General features: G+C 36.9%; 1 protein-coding gene across 2 annotated transcripts in view; it reads left to right on the forward strand.

Moving 5' to 3' along the window:
• Nucleotides 1-5,046: 5,046 nt before the first annotated feature.
• LOC149068922 (ornithine decarboxylase-like) overlaps nucleotides 5,047-25,393 on the forward strand; it is a 43,157-nt gene continuing 22,810 nt past the window's right edge. Inside the window, exon 1 of one of the 2 annotated variants that reach the window (XM_089251090.1) lies at nucleotides 5,047-5,318. The gene's annotated coding sequence lies outside the window, so the exon portion shown is untranslated. Of the gene's footprint in view, nucleotides 5,319-18,142; nucleotides 18,429-25,393 lie in introns of those variants that run through there. The other variant, XM_089251089.1, reaches the window with a different exon arrangement.

The raw sequence follows: 25,393 nt of genomic DNA on the forward strand, positions 1-25,393 counted from the left end.
AGCTTTTGGAACTTTTTAATAAATACTAAATTACCTGGAATTAACTTTAAACTTCGTTTGTGTCATCGGAAGATACAAGTTTAAGTGTTGAAAGCAGTGCTTTTTTTTTTTGGTTAAGAAGAATTTTATCCTATTTTTATTTCGAAAAAAATTTCAAAACTGAAAAAATGTCCTAAAAATGCCCTAAAACCTGAAAAAAAAAACGCTTTAAGGGTAAAGTTGGAAAATGCAAAGAGTGCAAAAAAATGCAAATGTTATCAGCCCTGATTATAAGACTACAATGACCACGTAATAAATTAATCTCATTCAATCCAATGAAAGAAAGAAATGGATGATCTTTCGCGTAAAAATCCGGAGTGCGCAATATTATACGTATAATATTTGCATTTCTATCATCCCCGCAGTCAACGGTGACTTGTTGATTGTGAATAATGATCGCATTATTAACCCTTTTTTGTGTGTGTGTGTGTGCTTTTTTCTAACATATTCATTATACAATAATGATTTGTATGGTGGCTAGTTAACTCACGTTTCTAAACATCTCGCGTCAACACACATTATATATTTATTTATTTTTTGCTTATTTAAATGGATGGCTTGAATATAATGAATCGCGTTCGAGTGAGTGAGTAAAGATGATGCAATATTTGTGTGTGTGTGTGTCTTTACGCCCTGTTGACCGCTGCTGCTCCAGTGAAAATGTTTAATATGTATGCAGTATATGGATCTATAATAATAATTAGATAATTTGCATTTCCTGAAGAGACGTAGAGACGACGTTGACGAATTCCATCAGGGCATAATATGTCGTTTCTCGTAAGAAAAAGGAGAAAAATGTCTTTTTTTTAAGCAATTCTTTTTCTGGCTGAATAATGTTTTATCGTGGTTTGCTTTCACAAATGGGTCACGGACGTTTTTTTTTTCATTTTTTTCTCCCCTTGAATCACGTTTTAAGTGAAATGCTTGCTACTCCACTTTGTGTGAGTGAGAAAACGATTACGTTGTTTTTTCGCGCGAATATGTCTTTTCTCTCTTTTTTTTTTTAAATCAGTGAAAAATTAAGTTTTTTGAAATCGGTTAAATTTCAGTAACAAAAAATTAGTCTGTTAAAGCCCTTATTTCAAATGTCACAAGGAAGGGATGATGCAGAAACACTTCATCACTACCAATGATGATGAAAATTCTAAAGTGTTTTAATTACAAATACAAATACCACGCCACAACGGGCAAATTGCTCATCGAGGTGGCTGACTTAAGAACATCATGGATCCCCGAGCCATTTTTTGGAGGCCCTACCTACTACTGCTACACCACATATGCACCCCCCTCCCCCGCGCGGAACCCCCAACGAATCGGTACATGCGTGAATGTGCGTGTACGTGTAGTGAATCCTTTCGTGACTTTTTTTTATGTGCCCGCGGTCATGCGGATAAAAAGAAATTTTTACATGTCCCGGGCATGTCGGGCAATATATTTGTGTAGTAAATGTATTTTGATCTATTTTCGCTGTCCTAATATTTAGCAGCCCGGTGCGGTCGTGGGCTCTCATACACAGTGTATACTGCAACTAGGCTCAAAATGTAATCATATACTGCAATTGGGCCGATTTAGGAAACGAAAAACCTCACTTCCTGCTAACTAGTACATCCTGATGGATCCTAACAAGAGAAAGGATTTCTTAGTTAACATGGAAAACGTAAAAATACATTTTGTCCAAAAGAATTATAATATATTATTATATGTCCAGCATAAAAAGTGTCCGAAAGGCACAAAAATTGTGCGATTGATTATAAAAATTGTAGAAAATATTTGTCGCATTTTTTCCCTCAGCACAAAAATATATAAAAAAAATAACCTCACAAAAAATGTGGGGCCCTTCTATCAACTACCAAGTTAAAAGTTGAAGTAAAGTTACAAACTGGTATGCAGCGTCAAAATTAACAAAATGTGTTATAATACTGTATATTATTTGTTTATATGCGGCATACCGGTGTAAATTTTATGTGCCAAAACACCGGTTAATATATTTTTAAGTTTGCCGCTAGATTTTATTTTTTGAACATCAAACAACATAATAACCGGTATTTTGGTACATAAATACCGGTATGCAGAATATGAAAAAAAAATTACAGTTCACAGTATATGTTATAAATTTTTATGCTGCACATCGGTTTAAAACCAAGAACCACTTTAATTTAGAGAAATATAACAGATAGTTTCGATTTTATTCAATAGGCGGCAGCAGGGCACTTTAGCTTACAGCGGTTTCTCGTATTTTATATATAACAGCAAAGTGTTAAAATATCAAATACAACAAGTCAGAGAAATTTTACTCCAATTTTTTTTCCCCAACAGTTCCCAAAAAAATTATTTCTCACATTTATATACGCCGGTTCGCGAATATTTTCACTTCATTTCAGCGGTATATGTGTATAATGAGAAAAGGTTGAAGAGAACACTGAACTAAACTATACAAGGACCAATCTTATCCATTGCGTCACACAATTCGACACTATAATGCCTTCTGAGTTTATTTTTTTTAAGGATGTCCTGGTTTGACCACGCAGCATGGAAAATAAACAATATATGGTATCATACCACATATTGTGTGTTAATTTTTAAGGCTTTTTTTTTTTTTAACTTTTATTACCAGACGCGACCCGCTCCCCATCCGATACCGACATCAGAGCGTTCCCGAAGGTAGGACGCGATTGGAAAATCCAGCCAATATTTTTTTTTTTTTTTGCGTCAACGGACGAACAAATAAATCGTAATCACCGTCAACGGACAGATGTATATAAAATCTTAATCGTCAATAGAAATCGAAGAATAGATGACTTGATAATCTTCGTCTTGAGCGTCCTGTGCGCGCCCGTCGTCACGTCGGGATCTATTACGTCTAAAAATAAAATCGCAATTGTGACAATATATATATGATTAGGATCTTGAATTTTCATCAGTAATGCAATCGATTGATCTGTTTTCTTGATGCAGTGGCTGAAATCTGGATGCTCTACCTTTTTCCAAGGATGACGTCACTCTCCGCTACCATACGAAGGTTTTAACAACTGGCTGCTGCGAAGATATATTTCGGAAAGAGAGAAAATTCAACTGCCCCTGCGGGGAATCGAACCCACGTCCTTTCACTTTCCGGGTGAACGCCCTAGACCACTAGATTACAGAGGCACAGAATTACTTTTGTCCACAAATATCTTTTGCTCTTGCCCAATTTCCAAAATCAATGAAGTCTTAAATAGCAGGGCTCATTTTCAGGCTACACACCGTTATGAAACCAACAGTCATTTTCAGGCCCGTAGCCAGAAATTACGTTCGGGGGGGGGGACCAAAGTGTCAATGGGTTAAGTGATCTTTAAATATGCCACGGATCACTCAAATGATCACGGTTCATTTTACAAAAAAAAATAGTTTTGAGATCACGGGCCACATCAAATGATTCCGAGGGGTGACATTTAGCCTGCGGGCCGTAGGTTGAGTATGTATGTTTAAGCCAGTTCCACACCAAGCAGAACTCTGCACAATTCCGCAGCGCAAAAACCGGTCTTTTTTGTGGTGTGGCTACGCAAAAGCAACCATTTAAATCGCCCGCGTTGTGCTAGTCACACCTCAAAACCGGTCTTTTTTTTCGCTGAGGAATTCTGTAGAGTTCAGTTGGCGTGGATCCGACTTTAGATATCTTCAAAGTGTCAACGAACTGATGAGACAACCAATGAGGCTTTTTTCGATCACGTGATATTTCTCTCTTTCTTGAGGGACATACAAGGTAACCAATATGGCGACTTCCTGTGCGACTCATGAAAGAAAGAAATCTAAATTAAAGAAACACATAGAAAAAAATGAATCGTTTTTATTTTTTATGGGAGCTAGATATTTCGAATTTTTTTAACTTAAAGTTATCGAACTGCCTGTTTTTGCTTCAAGAAATGCTTGATTAATGCTGCGGAATTTCTTCAATGTAATTTATATGGGCCGACGATTAATTTCAAAACATCTTAAATTATATGGTTTGATGCAATTGGATAATATAAGACAATACGGAGACATTAATTCGCATTACCGTGCTGAGAAGATATAAATAAAAAGTTGAAATATCAATGTTATTGCATGGATATCCACCTCAAAAGTGGGTCTGGCTCATTATTTTATATTTAATTTTCTGGGCTTCATATCTCCAAGCGAACTCAATATTTTGAAAACCAAAAATTCAATTCAGTTTTTAAAATCATTTATGTGGTAGAAAACCCCCACTAAATTTCCACATTCCTACGCTAAAATCTGCAATTTTAACACTGATTCCTATGGGTATCATCTAGTGTTTGTTCCTCAGAGTGATGCTGATGATGATTATGACGTCTATTCGAAAAGCCTCATATGTCACGTTACCCTACAACTGTGTGCACTTGAAATCCAATACTACTTTAATAATAATAACTTTCGTTTCTTTCTCCATCGTTATCACTTTTTTTTTTTTTTTGCAGAACAATTGAATTTCGAGAGAGGGACGAGATGCTGTCAACATCGTCGATTGCATTCAACATGACGTCAAACGAAATTTTATTTCACCGCACAAAAAAAAAGGGCAAATTGCAACGTCTAATAATAAAATCATCATCAGCATCCAGGGCTCATAAGTCGATTGATTTCATGTGAAGTGGGGAGGAAACAATTCCGTAGTTCATCAACTTCAACTTTGCTCTTGGAGAGGTAGTGGATGAATTCTCACACACACACATTCGAATTTTGCCTCGTCTCTTCCCTCTCTCTCTCTCTCTCTAGCGCATCTCTTCGACTTCCCTTTTCCTTGATACAGTTTTCTTTATACTCTAAAAAAAAAAATCATGTTATTGATAAGACAGAGAGAGAAATAAATGAGAAGAAAAATCTTATAGGTCACACAGACGCACACCTCCCGACACCCAGCTCTCTTACGCAGACATAAAATACGAGTAAACTGTTGATGAAACCGGTGCGAAGTCCCGAATCACATGAAACAATTTCCCACAATTGAGAAATCTATCTCTGAATTTTGTACCTACTGGCTAAATAAGGGAAACCACTTTAAATACGTTCGCTCCCATTGGTCAGCCGAATTCTTTAAAAACTAGTTGCTCATTAAAAATTTCTAATACAAAAAAAAGATGTGAATTTCTATCATACACCTTAAACCAAGGCTCCCTTGATCTCTTTAATTTGTTTGTGATATATTTATTTTATTTATTGTTTTGTTACTTTAATGTTATGTGTCAGTGTGTCTTTATCACCCTGTTCTGATGCAAAAGTGAATGCCAAGGACTAATTCTGTAAGTTTTATGCTTTTAAAGTGTCCTAAAAAAAAAAACAAAATACAGTATAAAACGTAAAATGTGAAAAAAAGGGTATTTGTTGTTTCAGATAAGGAAATAGATCTTCAAGGTTATATTATTATGTATGTTGGTGGAAGGTTACGAGAGAGTGTTGAAGTCAGTACGGGGTTTTTATTACCGCGATATATATATTGCCCTGGGTTTGTGTGGTGTGAATTTTTGATATTTACGCGAATATAAAGGGGGATGTTGTGTGGGAATTTTTTATTTTATTTTATATTCATTTATTTATTTTTCTTCTTTTCGTATGCGAAGCTGAGCGATGTTGGAAAGTAATAAGGGAATCAATAAAAAAATATGAATATACTCTGTGCACCAGGGGGTAGTGACCTAACGCCATCTATAACTAGAGCTATAGATCGCCAGCTGCAGCTATAGGATGTGTTGGCTCAAACCCTCCCCGCTTTTACTTTTGCAAATTGTGGGCAACTTGAGTGATTTAGAAACGTCACAGGCTACTTAAATGATTTGGATACCTCTGTGGAGTAGTGTTTCCCAAAGTGGAAAATATCGCTCCCTGTGGGTCGATAGAATGTACTGGGGTGGGGGTGGGGGATTACAGTTATGAATATGATATAGGATCGCTCGGGGAGGGGGGGGGTGCTTTGAGAAACAAAAATAGAGCGGGATGATGAGTGAACAAAATTATCCAAACAATTTCTCAAAAATGTTTGGGTAACTATGCTGTAGATCTCTGCTTATGTCAGTGGTTCCTAACCAGAAGTACGCGAACTTCTAGGACCCGTTGTTCTCAAACTTTTTCACATACGGCTTCCCTGGCACCGTTGTCCAATTTATGGTTCATCTGCGGCTCCTCAGAACAGTTTAGTAGATATTCTACCTTGTAAAAGAATCACTTAAAAGGAAACACCCTAGAGGGGTCCTTGAGCATGGATGAGAAAACAATTAACTTATTGCTTTTACATCATTATGTGCTGAGTATTATTTTGTAGGGGGGGGGGGGGTCTTTGACCTTCTTCTTTTGCTACGCTTACACTCACGTCCAGCCCGACCCAATACGTCTCAAGATGGGTGAGTAGTGCTGCCGTCCCACCAGTAGAAGCAATCGTCAAAAATGTTAGAACCTACTATCACTACTAAACCACACATGCAACTCGTACGCATTCCTCTGCGGAATTTCTAACGAATTGGTGCATGCTGAAATGTGCGTGTACGTGTTGTGAACCTGACGTGAAGTGTGTTTTTGTGTAATGCTTGTTATATGTAGCGCCGCCATTTGCCATCAGTTTTTCTAACTTGAGTGAAGTGTAATGATTGAATAATTGTATCGCTGTATGCCTGTTGCTCTCTGTGGTGAGACTTTTTAACGGGAGATCAGCCCGCATTTGCGCGTCGAAGTTGGGAACCACAGAAAACCAAATATTGGAGGCTAGAAGATATTGGAAGGCTGGTCGAAGAGAACGACCTAGACCTTCCAGCCTCCAATCCAAGTACATCTTGGATTCTTCCTTCCTCCCCACCCAATCTTCCAATTTATGTGGCTCCACATTAGTCGAAGAACGCCAACAATCACTACACACGATGGAGTGCTACGTATTTCCTTGGAGAGTATTCTAGGAGCAAATATATAAGCAGGGAGCATTGGGCCTGGCTGAGCCAGTGTGTAGCCAGACTATGCCGCTGGTGATTCACTCCAACAGGGGGACGCGAACATTCAAAGCAAATGTTTGGCAATAACGGGCTAGGCTAGACATGTGTGTGGACCTAGCTTAATTGGCCAAGGGGGATCCCTGGCCTTCCTCTCATTGGCGCAAAAGGTTCGTTTAACACAATAAAGTTAAAAATCCCTAGCTTAAGTAATTCGGTGGTCGTTCGTGAGACCACTTGAGTGGTTTCGTAATCGGCTACGGGAGCATATCTCAAATTACATTAAATGTTTCATGGTTTTTATTTTATTTCTTACATTCTATAGCATAATGAAAGATTTTAATACGGGAACTAGGATCACAGATTACCACGGGGCCTTACGTAGCCACAGGACAATCGGCATCTAAAGTGGCAGTTGGAATAAAAGATCAAAATGTAGGATAACCACTGTTTAATCACCATCACGGAAAAAAAAAACAAAAAAAAACATTGAACAATATTAACACGGCCAACTTAAGGTCACGGGCTGCAACAAACGACTTCGAAGACCAGATTTAGCTCGCGGTCTATGAGTATAGCGTTTATGCTATCCACGACAAGTGTCTGAGGTAGTATAACCAGCCTTCATTGATTTTTGTTTCCCCCCTCCACAGTATTTTGAATAATTTTAGGGCCATTTTCGCCGCTCCTATTCATTAACTACTTTCTATTGTAGAATCCCAGTTGAGAAAGCCATATGCATGTTTGACGCGACGCTACTAGGGCCACAGCCACACTTGTTTTGAAAATTGTTACCCATTTAGACGACATCTTCCCAAGATCACAAGCACAACTGAATTTTCGTTTTTCTACCCAAACAAACGTTTGGTGTTGCGATTTCATTTTTTGTAAATATGCATTATTATGATTGATATACGTTCGATTTTTTAATTCCGTCAATAAGGCAAATCGTCCACTGGAAGCTACCACGAGTGAAAACAAATCGCGTGTATGCTCGAGACCGCTATTAATCTTGCGCATGCACGTTTTGTTCGTAGTAGCTTCCAGAGGACGACAGACCCAAGTCTCATAAGTAGTTAGGTGATGACCAACTGGGGGGGGGGGGGTGTTGTACTACCTATCCACTCTTAGGATATTAACATGCACATTTGTTTCCGATTCTGCGAGTCGGTGCCGTTGTTGATAGATTAAAACTTGATTTTCAAGTCTTTTTAACTAATCCGTAACGGCACCGACTCACTGAATCGGAAACCAGCGTGCACTATGTGTGCCCATACATTAAGGCAAATACTACTGCATTTATTCTGAAAAAAGGGTTTAAGGACTAGATTCTCGTTAAGGACGAGGGGATTGTATGAGCCCCGAACATTATACGGTTTATACATTTTCGAAATCCAAGTAATCGTGGACATAATTTATGAATGGTATCAATGTAAGTGTTCAAATACTTGGTATGTTCTTCATCAGGAAAGTTCTCGTATTCAGAATGAATGCGAAAAACAGAACCCAAATTAAGCCCATTTATGTTGAATCGTGGTGAGCGTGAGAAATACAGATGTTCAAATATCTTGAATCCCTCCCGTTCACGTTAGAAAATTTCGTAATAAAACGTCATGAACAACATGACTAAATATGCAGAAAAGAAACCAGCTCCGTAATATTTTTAACTTTTTTTTCCTAATATGAGTGAAATAAGTTTTTTTACACTAGCTTCGGCGTGCTGAATTTAAATATGAATGTAAAAAAACATCTCCAACACGTACAGTTATCTCTGTATGAATGATGGTAATTTGTTGAAATACCTCTATACTATGAAAAAGTTACACATCTTGAAAATGGAAATAATTAGCATATTTCTTAATAACAAACTATAATACATTTATTATGATAGTTATTTTATCATATATCCGCACATCGTTATACATGAAAATAGCAAAAAAAAAAAAATTCATACGCATACATAAGAGTGCACATGCATATACTAATTTTTCCAGTATTTTATGAAAATAATTCTCTTTCTTTTTTTCTCTTATGTGTATCCTGTTTTCTTCTTTCTGCAAAACCCAACAGTGATCATCCATCATTGAAGGGCCCCATCTTCCTTGTGTGATTCCCTAAAAATCCCTTCATTGTTGTAGATGTAAATTATTGTCATGCAGCGAGTTCTATGTGAAAACAAAATCACTTGTGGACTTGAAAATGCTTCCACTTTTAATTTTGGAAAAAAAATTTTTTTTAGGTATGAAAAACCTTGGCCATATTTGTCCATAGACTTCATAATATTTTCCATCGACCCCAGGGGACATATGCAAGATCGACTTATGAGGGGTCACGAAAAGTTAAGGAGGGCTCACAAGAATTTTCTTCCAGATATAAATTATTAGTTATTAACCATCAAAAACATTCAAATTAACAGAAATTTATTAAAATAGCTGATAAATGTATTTTATTAGCCATTCGTTTTTAGTCTTTCGATATTTTATTTTTCCTAAAACTATTAACAAAATGTTTTTATTTTTCGATCGTCTTGGGAAGGACGAAACCCCTTATGCCCGCCCCTCCTTCGCGTACGCCTCTGATCCCCCCCCCCAATTTAATGTGAAGTGGTGGCAGCAAAATATCTCTCAAAACTTATTAGGAACATTAAATGCATCTGCGACATCGACTTAGCTCCATTTTTCGACTAAAAGGTTATGCATAAACATGAAGCTTGTGTTTCTCTTTCAATTAAAAAAAATTGATAAACCGGTTGCAATTAGAGATAAAATCAGTGTTGCCATTCCCCAAGTTTTAGATTGCAAAAAATATATAAATATTACTTGTATATATCGTTTCACACGTATAGCCTAAATATGTAAATTTTAAAAGTTATTCAAAATTAAATGCCATATGACAAAAAAACAAAAACAAAACTAGACGTGATGGCCATTTTCTAAAGTCAGGTTTGGAATCAGTACCGAAAAATTAATTAAGAACAGCTAAATTTTTCCATTTCAGGAAAACCTTGTAGAGTAGTGTAATTTTGGTAACCCTTGACCTAGGATTTTTATGTCCTTTGTGTATCAAAAGGGAAGGAACGTATCGTTCGTTTTTGGTGTTTACGATCTAGATCTCGTACGGCTACATTTTCTTCACATTTTTAAAACGCATCTCCTTATCACTTTGAAATGCATATCTAGTTGTCTTTGACGTCATTCTCAGTCTCTCTTTATGTTCTCGTCTTGTTTCGAAAAATAACCTGTTACCAACAACTTCGAGAGCCAACATTTCCGTCTTGTCCATTTTTTTCTTAAGAAATTTACTTTTATTTTTCCATTCGATATCCATAACATGTTTAGTTTCCGTTCAGTAATACAACAAAAGCTAATAGATAAGAACATCGTAGGTGAATCAATTCAATTCATGCCTAAACAGTGACCATATGTCCTAGGACTGGACGATCCAGTCCCGTATTTTTGGTCTGTTTGTGTTTTCAATGAAGATTGATTCGTTATTTGATAGAGCTGATTTGCAAAACGTTATGATTGCAATCAGAGACAGTCTAAGCACTGATTTGTACATGTATGTGTGTGTGTGTGGGGGGGGGGGGCGCTAGGATCCACCCTACAAAAACAATCTATATATATATTAAATAACATGTCCTGACCTGAGTCTTGACTGACTGATTCATCATCGCCGAGCTGAAACCGCTGAAGCTATAAATATGAAATTTGGTAAATAGTTTTATTTCATGACGTATATACTAAGAAGGTTTTTCTTTTTCGAAATTCAACCCCTAGGGGGGCGGGGTCATAATGGGTTCAAAGGTAACATAGCGAAATGGCGCCGAGCTGAAACCACTGAAATTCATGAAATTCGGTCAGAAATTTTATTTCATGACTTAAAGGCAACTAAGAAGGGGGTTTTCGGAATTCGACCTCTAAGGGGATTATAATGGGGTTCAAAGGTATCATATATAGAAATCACGCCGAGCCGAAACCACTGAAATTCATGAAATTGAGCCAGAAGTTTAGTTTCATGACGGAAAGACCAACTAAGAAGGGGTTTTCCAAAATTCAACCTATAAGGGTGTCATGGGAGGGGGGTCCAAAGGTAAACAGAGAAATCACGCCGAGCCGAAACCGTTGAAGCTATTCATGAAATTTATCAGAAGTTTTATTTCATGACGGAGAAACTAAGAAGAGGTTTTTCGAAGTTCGTCCCCTTAGGGTGCCCATAAGGGGGGGGGGTCCAATAAGGGAGATCATACGGACAAATCACGCCGAGCCGAAACCGCTGAAGCTATAAATATGAAATTTGGCCAGTGTTTTTGTATTGTAATGTAGAGACTCACTGTGAGAAGGGATTTTTCAAAATTCAAACCCCTGGGGGTGGGGTGGTTCAAAGGTTATATAGAGCAATCATCACTGAGCCGAAATACTGAAGCCATAAATATGAAATGTAGTCAGTATCTCTCATATTTCATAATGTAGATACCCGCTTAAACCGGATTTCTGAAAAATCAATCCCCCAAGGGAATCATGAGGAGTTCAGATGTTATATGAGGGAATCATCACCGAGTAATTTCAGATCACCAAATACGCGCGAGCGAAGCCGCGGGTAACGGCCAGTGTAAAAATATGTGATTAAAAACTAGTCCCTTAATCTTTTTCCACTCATTAATATTTGTGAGCCATTCTGAAATTTTGCTGCGTGTCTTGACATTAGTCGTACGCACCTCTTAGCCAGCCCGGATAATAATTATAGTTATTCAACTTTATAGTTATTCAACTATAGTTTTCTGTGCAATCGACATGTTTAACGTTTCTTTCATGAAATGTATTGTATTTCACTGCGAAATCCTGTATTTTCCCCGATCTCAATTTTACTCAGACTTGATATATACAGGGTGTGAAGTTAAGTCCTTAGACACCCTTTATCTTTTGAACTATTGGTTATAGAAGCACACTTTCAATTAGAAAAAGTATCCAAATAGCATGTCCGTCTCAGATATATCAATTATTTCACTAGGGTCCTTATATGTATCGAGATATAAAGTTTAATTTTTTTATAGGTTCCCCCGTCCTCTAATTTCCAATTAGATAGATGTTGCCCTGTCTTTTCTGATGCCAACAAAAAAATTCCACTTTTCTAAGTGCAATATTCGCTGCGACGAAAACGGAGGAACTTTGGAAATAAAACAACGTTGAATGCGGGTGAAACGGTTTTTCCGCATTTAACGCTGTTTTTCGAATTCCAATATCTTCGTCAATTACTTAGATACGTGGATTTTTTCTTCTTTTTTTGGCATCAGAAGAGACGGAGCAACAACTTTCTAACTGGAAGTTAGAGGACAGGGGGGACTGTATAAGAAATTAAATTCTGCATCTTGATACATATATAGCCCCTAGTGAAATAAATGACACATCCGAGATGGACATGTTATTTGGATACTTTTTCTAATTAAAAGTGTGCTTCTACAACCAGCGGTTTAAAAAATAAAGGGTGTCTAAGGACTTAACTTCACACCCTTTATATATTAATTGGTCTGAGAGCTTCAGAGACGACATGACAGTACAGTGAAAATCGTTCTTCAACACTACAAAGAAATGGGAAACAATGTCTATAACTCAGTGTTTTTCTCAACCTTTCTCTGCCCATGGCCATCTTCGGATCATATCTTCGTGGTAGTTCCAGGAAATATTATTTTTGGGTGGAAAATAATGTATGAATAAAATAAAAAGATTAATACTAGACATCAGGGGTGCTCAACCTTTTATAAGGTGCGGACCATTTTAATGATTTCGAAACATATCACGGGCCACTTGAATGATTTGGAAACCTGTAGGGGACTTCCCTGGATGGGACTTTATGCAAATACAAATACAACGCCACAACAGGCAAAATGCCCAACGAGGTGGCTGAGAAAAAGATGCCCATAAAAATATGGATGTTATATATTTCCAAAACACAGCAACCCAATTAAAAATGCAATTAACACAAATTATAAACAATATATACACGTGACAAAATATTATACAATGCCCATAAAGAATACTTATGGTTGTCTTATTCTAAGAATGGATAGCTTCTCGATTTACCCTAACATGTTTATCGTATTTCATTTTAAACGTGTCAACTGTGTTACAATTTACTACCTCCGGGGGTAAGCTATTCCATTTATTAACAACCCTATTGGAGAAAAATTCCCTGCGACACCATAACCTTGCATTGTCCCTCACCAATCGATACTGGTGTCCCCTTGTAAAAGCAGTCGATTGGCGGTGTACTAAAAGTTCATGGTCCATCCTATCCATCCCATTGAAAATTTTGAACACTTCGATCATGTCTCCTCGACACCTGCGTTCATCCAATGTAAACATATTCAAAAAATGAAGTCTCTCATCATAACTCAAGCCCTGTGTGCCAATAAGGACACGCGTAGCTCTTCTCTGCACCCCTTCAACCAAGTCTATGTCCCTCTGTAGGTATGGTCTCCAAAACCTTACAGCATACTCCAGTCCAGGACGAACTAAGCCTCGAAAAAGCGGAAGAATGACTTTAATATGGAACTGGTTCTATCAGCAGTTCTGGAAGTAGGGGGAACCACCATATTTTACTTAAAAGGTTTATATTCCTTAACATCTAAATTTTTTCCACAGTGATATAAACACCACAGCTCTCTTGGTGCCCCCCCCCCCAGACACCTGCCATGGCTCCACCTTTAACTTAATTTTCACCTGTGGCCTCCCCCCTCCCCCCAGAATAACCCGGAACCCAGTATCACATGTTGAGAAGCACTACTCGCTCTCTGATCTCAACATTTTCGTCGGAGACTTTTGCTCTGTGTCTAACTATAATAAGAACTTCCACTTTCCACAATAAAAAAACCTTAAATTCAGTTGGCCAGAGTGTGATTAAATAAGTTTGCGAAATATAATAATGAACACTTTTCTCTCTTTTGAAGAAAACTCACTGGAAATGAATCATGCCCAGTGATAATTGCGCGGAAAAAAAGAAAAAAATCACCAAAATAATAAAAAATTCCCGCCAAGGTTTTAAATGTCTGCCTAATGCTTCTAATACAACTCTCATGAGTATTATTAACGTATCAAAATACTGGATGCATTTTTTTTTTATTAGTATTTTCTACGGATATAAGGTTATCTAAGGCCCCACCCTAATAAAATAACCGCGCTCTGTAATTTTATGCATAAACAGAGAAGGTAATGTGAGAAAATATATGTACGAGTTGCGTTGTGTATACATGTACAGAAGTCTGATAATTACTTATCCTATAAACATACGCTTGTAGGTGATTTTATATATATTTTTTTTTTTTTTTTTCTACGCTGTTTCGGGATTTAATCGTTGTCCTTGATACTGGTGTAGCCGATCACCACAAGGTTTCCGGATAAGACTCTCTTTTTTTTCAAAGAACCTGATTAGGTGTAATCGACACAAGTAAAAATCAAGTAGGAAAAAGAAAGGAAGTAATATGCATTAATCAGAATGATGTATCTTTTTTACACAACGAAGGAGGAAAAAAAAAAACATGGCGGCGGTGGGAAGCATGAAACTTCCGATCATAAATGTTATAGTAAATATACGATTTCAAATAAAATGATGGTCGGGAATTCCTCCGCATGTTTTATGACGTGAGTAATAATCAAGTGAGGGATTTTCCTGTATTGGATTACCCTTAAAACGAAAACATCAACCTCATCTTGTATTCGATCATGATGATGTGGTGGGTCGTTCATTGAAAAAGTTTTCTTAGAAACCAATCGCTGCCTGATCGGGTAGTTAGCTAAGAATTTTCCTAACCATTTCAGTGTGAATCTTCAATTTCTAAATGTCAGATCTCTTCTTAATATGTTGGTTTCGTGGGGTTTTTCGGCCCAACAGTAAAAAGAAAAAGTGACCGCACTCTTTATCTCTCATTTACCCTATGGGCATATCCGCGAAGCTACGCAGGTTGTGGAAGTCATTTCATTCGCAGTCTGAGTTATCAACCTCCACCTAAGCCAAAGGGTGGGGGGAGGGGAAAGGAGGTTATTGGGGTCATTCAAAATATAAATACAAATTTATTGTTATTCGGTTCATGGTTTTCTTTTCCAGTATGGCCCAGGTCTGTAACTCCCCTGCTTATATCTCTTCGTTGAGACACAGCAACCGGCTATGTTCTGGTTAGGAAGAGGTCCATGATTCCAGGTTATTTTCGGAAAGGGGTGCATAAAGAGCGACCCCAGGGCTGCAACTAAGGGGGGGGGAGGAAAGGCGGATCTGGTGGCCCGAACGCTGGACAAGAGGGAGCGCAATTTTTATCCTTTAACTTCTTCAAAATTTTAAGGGAGTGCCAAAATTCACGCTTCTCCGGCTGGCCAAGTGTTAAGTTGCGTCTTGGGCGTCCGTTTCGAGATTTTTTGCCAATCCACAGAAGAAGTGTTAAGGAATTGCCTTAGAAAAAAATAGGAAATAGGATTTTGGCTTTTACTGCAACAAGGACCTGTAAGGTCACGCTGTGCCAAACTTGAACGTGATTCAGCTTTCACACTTTCCTCCGAGAAGTAATTGAGCTTTCATACGGCTCTCCGAAAAATAATTTGGCTTTCAATCAACTTCCAGTAATCCGGTGATTTCGGAGGCCACTGTGGTGATCGAGTGGTCATAGTGACGGACTCGCATCCCAAGGATCCGGGTTCAAACCCCACCGTCGCCGCAGTGGTGATCGACTGAAGTTGGTTTTCTGCGGTTCCCAACTTCGAGGCGCAAATGCGAGCGGATCTCTCCCTCTTAAAAAGTCTCGCCGTAGAGACAACAGGCTTACAACGGTATAATTATTCATTCATTACACTTCACGCACTATGAGTTGAGGGAAAACTCATAGTTTAACAAATTTATTGCAGATGGCAGCACTGCACATAACAAGCATAACACAGAAACAAACGGAAGGCTCACTATACATACACACATACACATTCCAACATGCACCGAATCGTTAGAGGTTCTGCAGAGGAACATGGACGAGGTGCATGTCTGGTTTAGTAGTGGTGATTTCGGTAATCGGGTGCGGCAGCGCAGGTCGATAAGATACTCGCCTGAAGTACCAAAGGATGTTTAGAGGTGTCGTGAGTTCGATACGCTGTTCATCTGTGTCAGAAACTTTCCTGACGCAGGGGTACAATCGAAACGGCGACATGACCACAGAAAAGATTGCTACCTCAGGAAGCCCCACATCGAGGGATTAGCGCACCAATCTCTCGATGAGTATTAAAAAAAGGCTGCCGTTCGGAATCGGCAAGAAATTGTAAGTCCCGGTCAAAATGGCCGTGGTGCGACAAAAATGATCAAATTTCGGTAATCCAGCATACCCTGGTCTTATATGCACCTGATTCTGATTAACGAGGGTCTACTGTATATCTTAAACGGACATAGACTTGAAAGTCTGGGGGCTATGATGATGTCAATTCATATATACGCAAATACATTATATCAATCGGCTTCACCTTTGACGATGGGGAAAGGGCGTATCTCCGCCCATGCTGTATATCGAAACTAAAAAAAAAATTCTTCAAAGCGTTTCACAATTCAACAGCACATCGGAAGGACATTAAGTCGAAACGTGTGAAACAGTGGAATTGAAAATGTATCACCTTCTGTTACACACTGTCACCAAGTTTGGTTTCTGTGACTCGTTTGCATTCTACCTTAAATCAAGTGTGAATATTGTTGAAAAAAAAAATTACAATGACTCAAAAAACATTTTAACTATGTCATTTTTCAAAGATTTAAGAACACTTATAAGTGTAATATAACATAAAAAATATATACATTTTTGTGATTTATCTTATAAAGATAAGCAATAAAGAGAGAGGAGATGAAATACGGTTTTTTTTGTATTAGGTTTTTTTCCTTTGTACCGTACTTATGTCATGTGTTAGCGCTCATATAACGCCGTTCTTGAAGCAAACGTGTATTGGCGCCTTGTCTTTAAACCAGTACCTCCCAGACTGTCGTCGGGACTTTGTCGGAAGTATTGTACTGAGCCTGGGGTTGTTGATATGAGCCTTGTTGACTTAATTGATATTGTCATGTTATCGTGAGCGTATGATCATGAGAGCGAGGTTAGTCGTGGCTGTCATGAGTGTGAGAAAATGGCCTTTGTCAACTTGATATTGGCATGTAGTCGGTATCACGCAATTGTTCTTTTAATCGGATATGATAGATATAAATGAGTTGATGAATTTACGTTTGCAATTATCTTTTATTTATTATTATTTTATTCCAGAAAATAATTTTTATCAATTGGATATCCGCGTCTTCGCGTGCGTAACAAATGACTGTCACTGTAACACCTAAAATTAAAAAAAAAAAAAAACAAACAGAAACCTAGGAATTCATGGCACGTGAAAAAAACCTAAATAACAATCTATAACAATGGTTTTCACACTCTGAAGCGCACCTCCCTCGAGAGGCACGAGAACTTCCAAATTCTCGAAACTACTCAATATATTACGCTCTTTTTTTTAAGCACTACCTTGGAAATATTGTGGCATGTACACAGGCCCATGTTGAATATAATTTCCGAGGCTTATGAGAGACGCGTGAAAATTTTCAGCAACTAAGTAGAGCTTCTACAACAAAAATTTTTTAAAACCCTGCTCCGTAATATTACGCTAATGAGTTTCAATTTCAAATTTCATCGTACGTGTAAAATTAACCTTCATTTACTGAAACGAAATTTTTCTTGTTAAATCATATCGTTTTAGTCTTCCAGAAAATAAATGAAGCGTGAGAGTTCATTTATCCCGTTCAATATCCTACGTAGATATTAATGTACGGATAATTTATTTATATTATTGATAATTTCTCGGTAAAAATCGGTAAATATCATTGTGTAAATCAAGAAATCAGCCAGCGACAACAACAACACTAAGAAACCCACCAAAAAAGAGAGGAAGGAGAGGTGATAACCTTGTCAGGCCATTCATGTGAAGCGGTGAAGGGCAGTTCTTTTTCCTTTTTCAATACTTACATTTAGTACGTACGTACGGCCCTGATATATGCTGCAAATTAAAAATAAAATAAATAAAAAAGTGGTCGCGTATAATACGCGTCGTTATAATACGTCGTTACGCGATCGTATAAAAAGGCAGTCGGACCGTCACACCAACTCACAAAACAGAACCACAAATGTAGTAGATGATTGGCTCTGAGGCATAAAGCAACTTTGGAGCCTCTGAAATTTAACTGCTTTTTTTTTTTTAAACTTTAAATTTTGAGTTGCTTTTTCCGATTGTGTTCTTTTTAAATTTTACTGCCAGTCATTTTTTGAAGGTTATATAAAGAAAAGATTCCTTCATCTTAATTTTTACGACGTTCAATATTGTTCGGAAATTTTATTATTAGTTCCTGAAAATTGAGTCCAAGGAGATTTACCGTTTTGGTTTCCGGAAGGTAATTATGTATTCAATTTATATGCATTTTCAATTTTTTTTCTGTGAAAATTTCATTTTGGAAATTATGAGAATCTAATTTGGAAACTTAAATCTTTTAATGTAGAATATTTTAAACGTTTTTATTATTGCGTTCGAGGAGAATGGCAAATTGTCAAAAAAAAAATTTGTACAAAAACTCCGTATAACTTTAATGTAAAATAGCTACTAAATTTTCCATTGTGATTAAGTGAAATAGAATTCGGAATCGCAGTTAGATGTCTATTGGGCAAAATGATTGAGAAAATGAATTTTATAGCTCATTTTGGAAACAATTAAAGAAATGAATTTTTATTGCTTAGTTTGGAAACAATTAAGGAAATGAATTTCATTGCTCAGTTTTTTAAATAATTGAGAAAATGAATTGTATCTTTAAAGGTTTCTTTTAAATTTACTTTCATGTTTAGTTTATGTTTCAATTATTAAATGAAATTTATGATCCATTTTTCCACTTCCCATCACGAGATGCGAAACCGCGAGCAAACATTATCTTGGATAGATACCAAAATTCCTTAGGGAAGACGCGAGAGCTTTAGAACTTTTAAAACAACTCAGTATAAGCTGTTTTCAAAGCACTGCCTTGATGGATGTAGGGCACGAGAAAGGCTTGCGTAGATTTTAGGAACTCGGTGAAGTCGCTACATAAAAATATTGTGAAAACTCTAGCATTAAATGAGCTGCACTACTACTTTAATGAATACAAATAGTATAGTGCATGTGTACTTCAATAATATAATTTCACGAATCATTGGTTATCAAACTTTGAACTGCGTTTAAACCCGGTAAAATAAAGCTTGAGAAAAGTTTGAAAATTAATACTAATAAGTTTTTTAAGCACCCTTCTATCTTGATAAGAAATAGGGCGTAGGGAGATGCATGCAGATTTTAGAAGATCAAACTAGACGTGCAGAGAATTCTGAAGATCAAGAAGATGCGTGCATATTTTACAAGACAGAGGCTTTGTCTATTTTCCGCCAGACCAGATAAGGAACTTGCAGATTTTAGAACGCATAATATCGGATAACGCAACATAGGATACACCCATAGGATATAATAGGAACATAGGGATATGCGCATGTAGATTTTGGAAGCTCAGAGGGAATGCGTGCAGATTCTTATCTTCAGAGGAAAGAGGCGAAGATTTTAACGTTCAGAGGAACACAAGGCGCAGATTATGGAAGCTCAGAGGGAATTATTCATGTAGGTTCTAATATTCAGGGGAATGAGACATAAATTGTGGATACTCGGAGGAGATGCGTGCATATTCTAATGGTCAGAGGAGTAAGGCACAGATTTCGAAGCTCACAAAAAACACTCTGGCAGAGTTTTGCAGCTCAGAAGAATTGCGTGCAGATTCGGGAAGCTCGTAGAAAATGCAAAGCGCGCTGAAAGGTAATTGATTGACTTCATTGTAATTAATGCATTAATCTTCTTCTTAAAAGCTCATTTAATTAAACTATTTCTCGAACGATTTCCATTCCATTCAAACGATACAAAAGAAAACACCATCTTGAAAATATTAAAAAAAAGATTGTATCACAGGAAATTGGGAAATTTAGATTAACAAATTATACCAATGTCTGAAGTCAAAATAATTTATTAGAATCTTATCCGTATTTATTACGTATTATTTATTCCAAACTATTACGTATTTGGTGACAAAAAATAATGATATAGAAAAGGCGAATCAAACCGATACGGCCTTTTAAATGTATTTACTATATAATTACATATAATAGAGATAATAAATACGTATACGCGTAAGAGAAACAGTAGCAACCTTTAGTTTGAAAGCGTTGTTTATTGTTTGTATTTGTATACAATTCACGGTCAACATTACTTTGTACGAAGCGGCGACATTAAACACAGAGTGTTATCGAAGAAAATGCATGTGTTTATTAATCGATGGTCCTTATCTAAAAATTGGAAGGCTATTTATTATGTATAATATATATATATGAGGATGATATGAGGAAAAAAATGTCATCTCTTCGTGCTTTTAACTCAAGCTACAGAGCGCAAGGTCGTTCGTTGGTGTCTTTTCACTTTGGAGATAAATTGGCCTTTGTGTAGTACATAAATTAATATCAATGATTCAACGCTAGCATATTTGTCATAATATTTGAAATCTCAAGGTTCGTGTCTGTATTACAGGTTATTTAATGGAAGTAAATGAGATGCTTCGAGTATTAATAATCGCAGCCGAACGGAAATCGCGCTGCCTAATAATGATGATGATGCTTCTGCTGCTGGGAATACCTCCTCAAAGAGTCCAATGATTACGTCATTCTCCAAGGTCTTGTATAATTATGATACACTATACGGGGTGGTCATAAAATAACTTTGCCGATGAACGAGCCCCTAGCGGAAGCACAAAATCACCGAATACGAAAAAAAAATCTCGACATATAGGTGTTTCAGAGCATGCGCTCGAGCAAGAGTAGAGAAACAAAAGCATACCTATCTCGCGGTTACGGTCGCGGCAACAAAATGTCAGAAAAATTAATTTTAAAGACACAAAAGAAACTATTTTTCATGCATTGCAAAGTGATCGGCGCAGTGTGAAACGGTACCTGTGTTGCATTACAAACGTAGGTGCTAGATGCAGGCACAGAAACATGGGGAAACAACCCATAGACTTAAGATATAAATAGACCGCGCACGCTATTCATAAAACTTGTCGAACGTGAAGAAAAGATGAGCAGTATTGTCGGGGAAAGAACAGGTTCTGCGCTATTACATTTGGCGCGTTTTCGCAGAAGCTAGGATGTTGCTGTAACGAAATTTGACTCAATTCGATCAAGTTGATGAAAACTTTCCTTCATTTTTTCAATGAATTTCACTCATTTTTATGTGAAATATTTAGGGAGTATCAGATTTGAAAAAATAAATTCTATAAAATAAACAAATATTGGAAAACGGAATTTTTTTATTTTCCATTAAGGGATAATTCTTAATAATTTCTTAACACATGGGTTTTTAAATTTTAATTGAATATATAATATTTGAAGGAAGTGAATATAAACAGTATAAATTTCATGAAATAAATTTTTTTGGCACAGTTTTTAATAGCTTTCTAAATATCTATACACACACAGGAAACAAAATATTGTATACAACAAATATATAATGTTTATGTTACTGTAAATTTGATACATTATACATAATATGTTGGAGTAAAAATAAATGCTAGAAAATCGTATATGTTGTAAAGCCTAATTCATTTATATTTTTAAATATTCTCTTCATTCACTTTGTCGCTTTTAATTTCGAAAATTTATTTATACTAGGGGTTATTAAAACAAAAATATATCTTTCCAGAACATTACAATTACTCTATATACTCATAATTAATGTATAATTAATTATAATGCATCATATGTTATGTAATGTAACACATTCACACTCATACCATATTCAGTCATGAAATAATATTCAAACAATAAGAAAAAGTTTCATTTCTAACATTCCTGAAAAACCTTTTATAACCTCATCACACAAAACTGTAAACACTTACATAATATTTCAGGATTAAAATAGATTTTACTCAAGAAAATTACAGAATCTCATCATCAATTTCTCTAAATTATAAGAATTAAAATTCCATGTAGAGTATATATGTAATAATTTAAAGTGTGTATATATATATATATATATATATATATATAATATTTTAGGATATAATATTTCATATATATAATATAATATTTACACATGTCACATATATATATATATATATATATATATATATGTGACATATGTAATCTCTTCGCTCCAAAAGTATGCATATGTTAATCTTAATTTACGGTATTAAATCGTTTTTAGAATGATTCTTTTTCAAGATAACATCTGAGGTACACAATATATGACTTCAGGTCTTAGTACAGATATTGACTCAAAAAATCAATTGAATAATTAATTTTCTTGTTTGAAGAGGCAATTTCACATACAACAAACATAAATTAATGAATAAAAAAATTTCTTTTCTGTAATAGTTTTATCTCAGGTGTGAAGAGGGGTAAAAATACTATTATTTTTAGAGGTTGTTATGCATTTTTATGCCAAACTGCAATTGTCTAGAGGGGGGGGGGAGTTTCCCTCACATTCTATTTAAATAGAATATTTTTCATAAATTTCTCCTTCTGAAAAGCATATTTTCTTATAAGTTGAGCAAAACTCGAATGAACTCACTAGCTCGCCAAATCTCGCCAAATCTTGCGGAGACGTATATTTCAGTTAAAACTTCATAAAACTCACAATTTCAATCATTTATTGCCAAAAATTGTATTAAAACATTTAATAATGACTCATGACATTTGAATTTTACCAAAACTTGGAACTTTAATTGAATTAAATCCAAAATGGAGTCGTTAAAAACTGAGATTACGTCAGAAATCCATTGCATCGTCAATTTAATATTCCAATTTTTAATTTATAAGAAGGGGAATAAGCAAAAAAGTATTCCCTTGTGAAAGGACACTGGTCCCCCTTTCCTAAACCGTTCAGAACATCCGAAAGCTGCACACGTGGTGACCATTCTAATCAAAAATAAGACAGCACGTGTAGATCGTCATACGAGTAGCCATAAGGAAAGCATTGCCAGCGAGATTCCCTGACCAGAATTTCGACCGGAGTCACGTGACTCCGGATCTTTGCTTCACATTGTAACCCCTCGCGCGCACTCTATAGTATTATTACTCTGTGAAACAACCAATGCAGATTACATTACTACCGCCGGAAGTTCCCCTTCGAGAGGTTAGCTCACCAACCCCTTGCACCTTGATGAGATCTTCTTTCATTGTCTGCGTCTAGCGCCGACGTTTATGGTGCTGTGTTTACCGCTACGACGCCATTCGTGGTTTTTCACTGCGCCGATCACTTTGCAATGCATAAAAGAGAGTGTTGCTTTTTTGGTTAGAATTTCCAAGCGTGATTTTCCCCCATCCCTATCATGTAAGATTTGCGCAAATTCTACTATCTTTAATGTAAATTTTGCATTCATGTATTCACATTACGTATATGTACTCACATATTTACATGTATATTACGTAGTGTAAATTTTTGTTTTAAAGCGGTCCTAAAGCCCTTGTAGGTATAAAGGACGTAAAAAAAAGTGTCATGTCATGTCATGAGAGTGTTGCCATTTGAATTTTTCGAAACTTTGTTGCTGTGACCGTAGCCGTGAGAGATAGGGGGTTGTTTCTCCCCTATTCCTTCTCGAAAGTATACTTTAAAACATCAATAACTCGAATTGCACTCGCATTCGTTGATTTTTTGCGGCAGCTGGGGCTCGTGTATCGGCAATGTTCTTTTATGGCCACCCTGTATGTACGGGTCGTATACGAGTCGCGAATAGAAGGGATGGATGTCTGCTGCCCTGGGCGCTGGATCAGGAAGGACACTGAGTTTGCTCTTTTTCCCGTTCAAAACTATAAGGGAACGGGAACGTCGCCCCTTAAAATAAGTAAGAAGTAAATTTTCGTTTCCAGCCGCGATTCTGCTCGTACATAGTGTATAGATGATGGATGATGGCAGCGTTTCTCAAAGTGTGCGTCACGGCTCCAAGGCGGCGTCACAACCTTTTTCGAGGATGACGTGGTGAGCTGGAAATATTGATTTGTGTGTTTATTTTTGAACTGGTTCTTTTTTATAAGGAAAAATAAACCAATGGTGCTCAACACCTTTTACGAGAGTGCAAGCCACTTCATCGGTATGAAAACGTGTCGCGGGACACTAAAGTGATCTATAAATATTCCGCGGGTCGCTTCAGTGATCTGAGAATGCCGTGGGCCACTTGAGTGATGTAGAACTGTACCATTGGCAGCTAAAGTTGTCTGAAACTGCTTCGATGGTCACTCAATGATATGCAAATGTGCCGCGAGTCATTTAAGTCATCTGAAAATGTGTCGTGAGCCACTTGAGGGATGTACCACCGGACTGTACCACGAAACGCTCAAGTGTTTTGGAGCTATGTGACGAATCACTAATGATCTGTAAATATGTCGCAGGTCACTTGAGTGATCTGTAAATTGGCCGGAGTCACACTTAAGTGATCTGGAAATTTTGTCCGTTAAAGGGAAGTGCCCGTTAATGGGTGGAAGTCCGTTGACGAAATTAAAAAAAAAACAAGTGTCCGTTATGGGAGTTTCCACTGTATGTACCGAAGTTTAGTAATTAAACTATTCTTGGGAACAGCAGCAGTTAATCTTGAATTGGACAAGGGAGCCGCGCTTGACAAAAGTTCGAGAACGACTGGTTTAGTATCATATCTTGATTGAGGATTTTAGTGATTGGGCTGGATTTTTTTTCTCACCCCCCCCCCCCCAGCTTGTTATTGAAAGAAGATATTGTGAATTGGTATTGAGGATTGCGTATTATTGTGTGGCCCTTATAGAGAGTCGGGATCTCTTTCAAAATATTTTGTAGTCAACGCTTCAATATCCAGTAGGAGATTTCAACATCAAACATCTCCCATGATAATGGTCCATTTAGAAAGAGGTGGGGGGGGGGGAGGGGAACCTTATAGTCAGTCTCATGGCTGCCTTATTCAAGATGACATTGGCTTAATGACTCGCCAAAGACAAAATCTCAATCAGCAGCGTAACCTTGGATTGATTTGGTGGTGAATTCCTCGCCGGTGATACGGTTAACCGCCAAGGTTAGGATACATAGTATATCTCTTATTAATGGAGACGAAGAGAGAAAAAAAAAGACAAAATGTGTTTCTCAATTTCTTTAACTGAGGATTCAATTTTCTCTCATTTTTCATCATGTACTCGTTAAGTATGATCAAATGCCTAGTTTGAAGAAAGAGGTAATGGTGTGTAACGATCCGTGCCACTGAATCTCTCCCGCGGTATAACACAAATTTATAATTTTACCGCTAGGTATAATAACAATTTTAATTGTGCGAGCGTTCCTTGCTAA

Source organism: Pholcus phalangioides, unplaced genomic scaffold, assembly GCF_987345545.1.
Source record: "Pholcus phalangioides strain wild (caught in Gottingen) unplaced genomic scaffold, Ppha-v1.0 ptg000024l_1, whole genome shotgun sequence".
In the NCBI taxonomy this organism is placed as follows: domain Eukaryota; kingdom Metazoa; phylum Arthropoda; class Arachnida; order Araneae; family Pholcidae; genus Pholcus; species Pholcus phalangioides.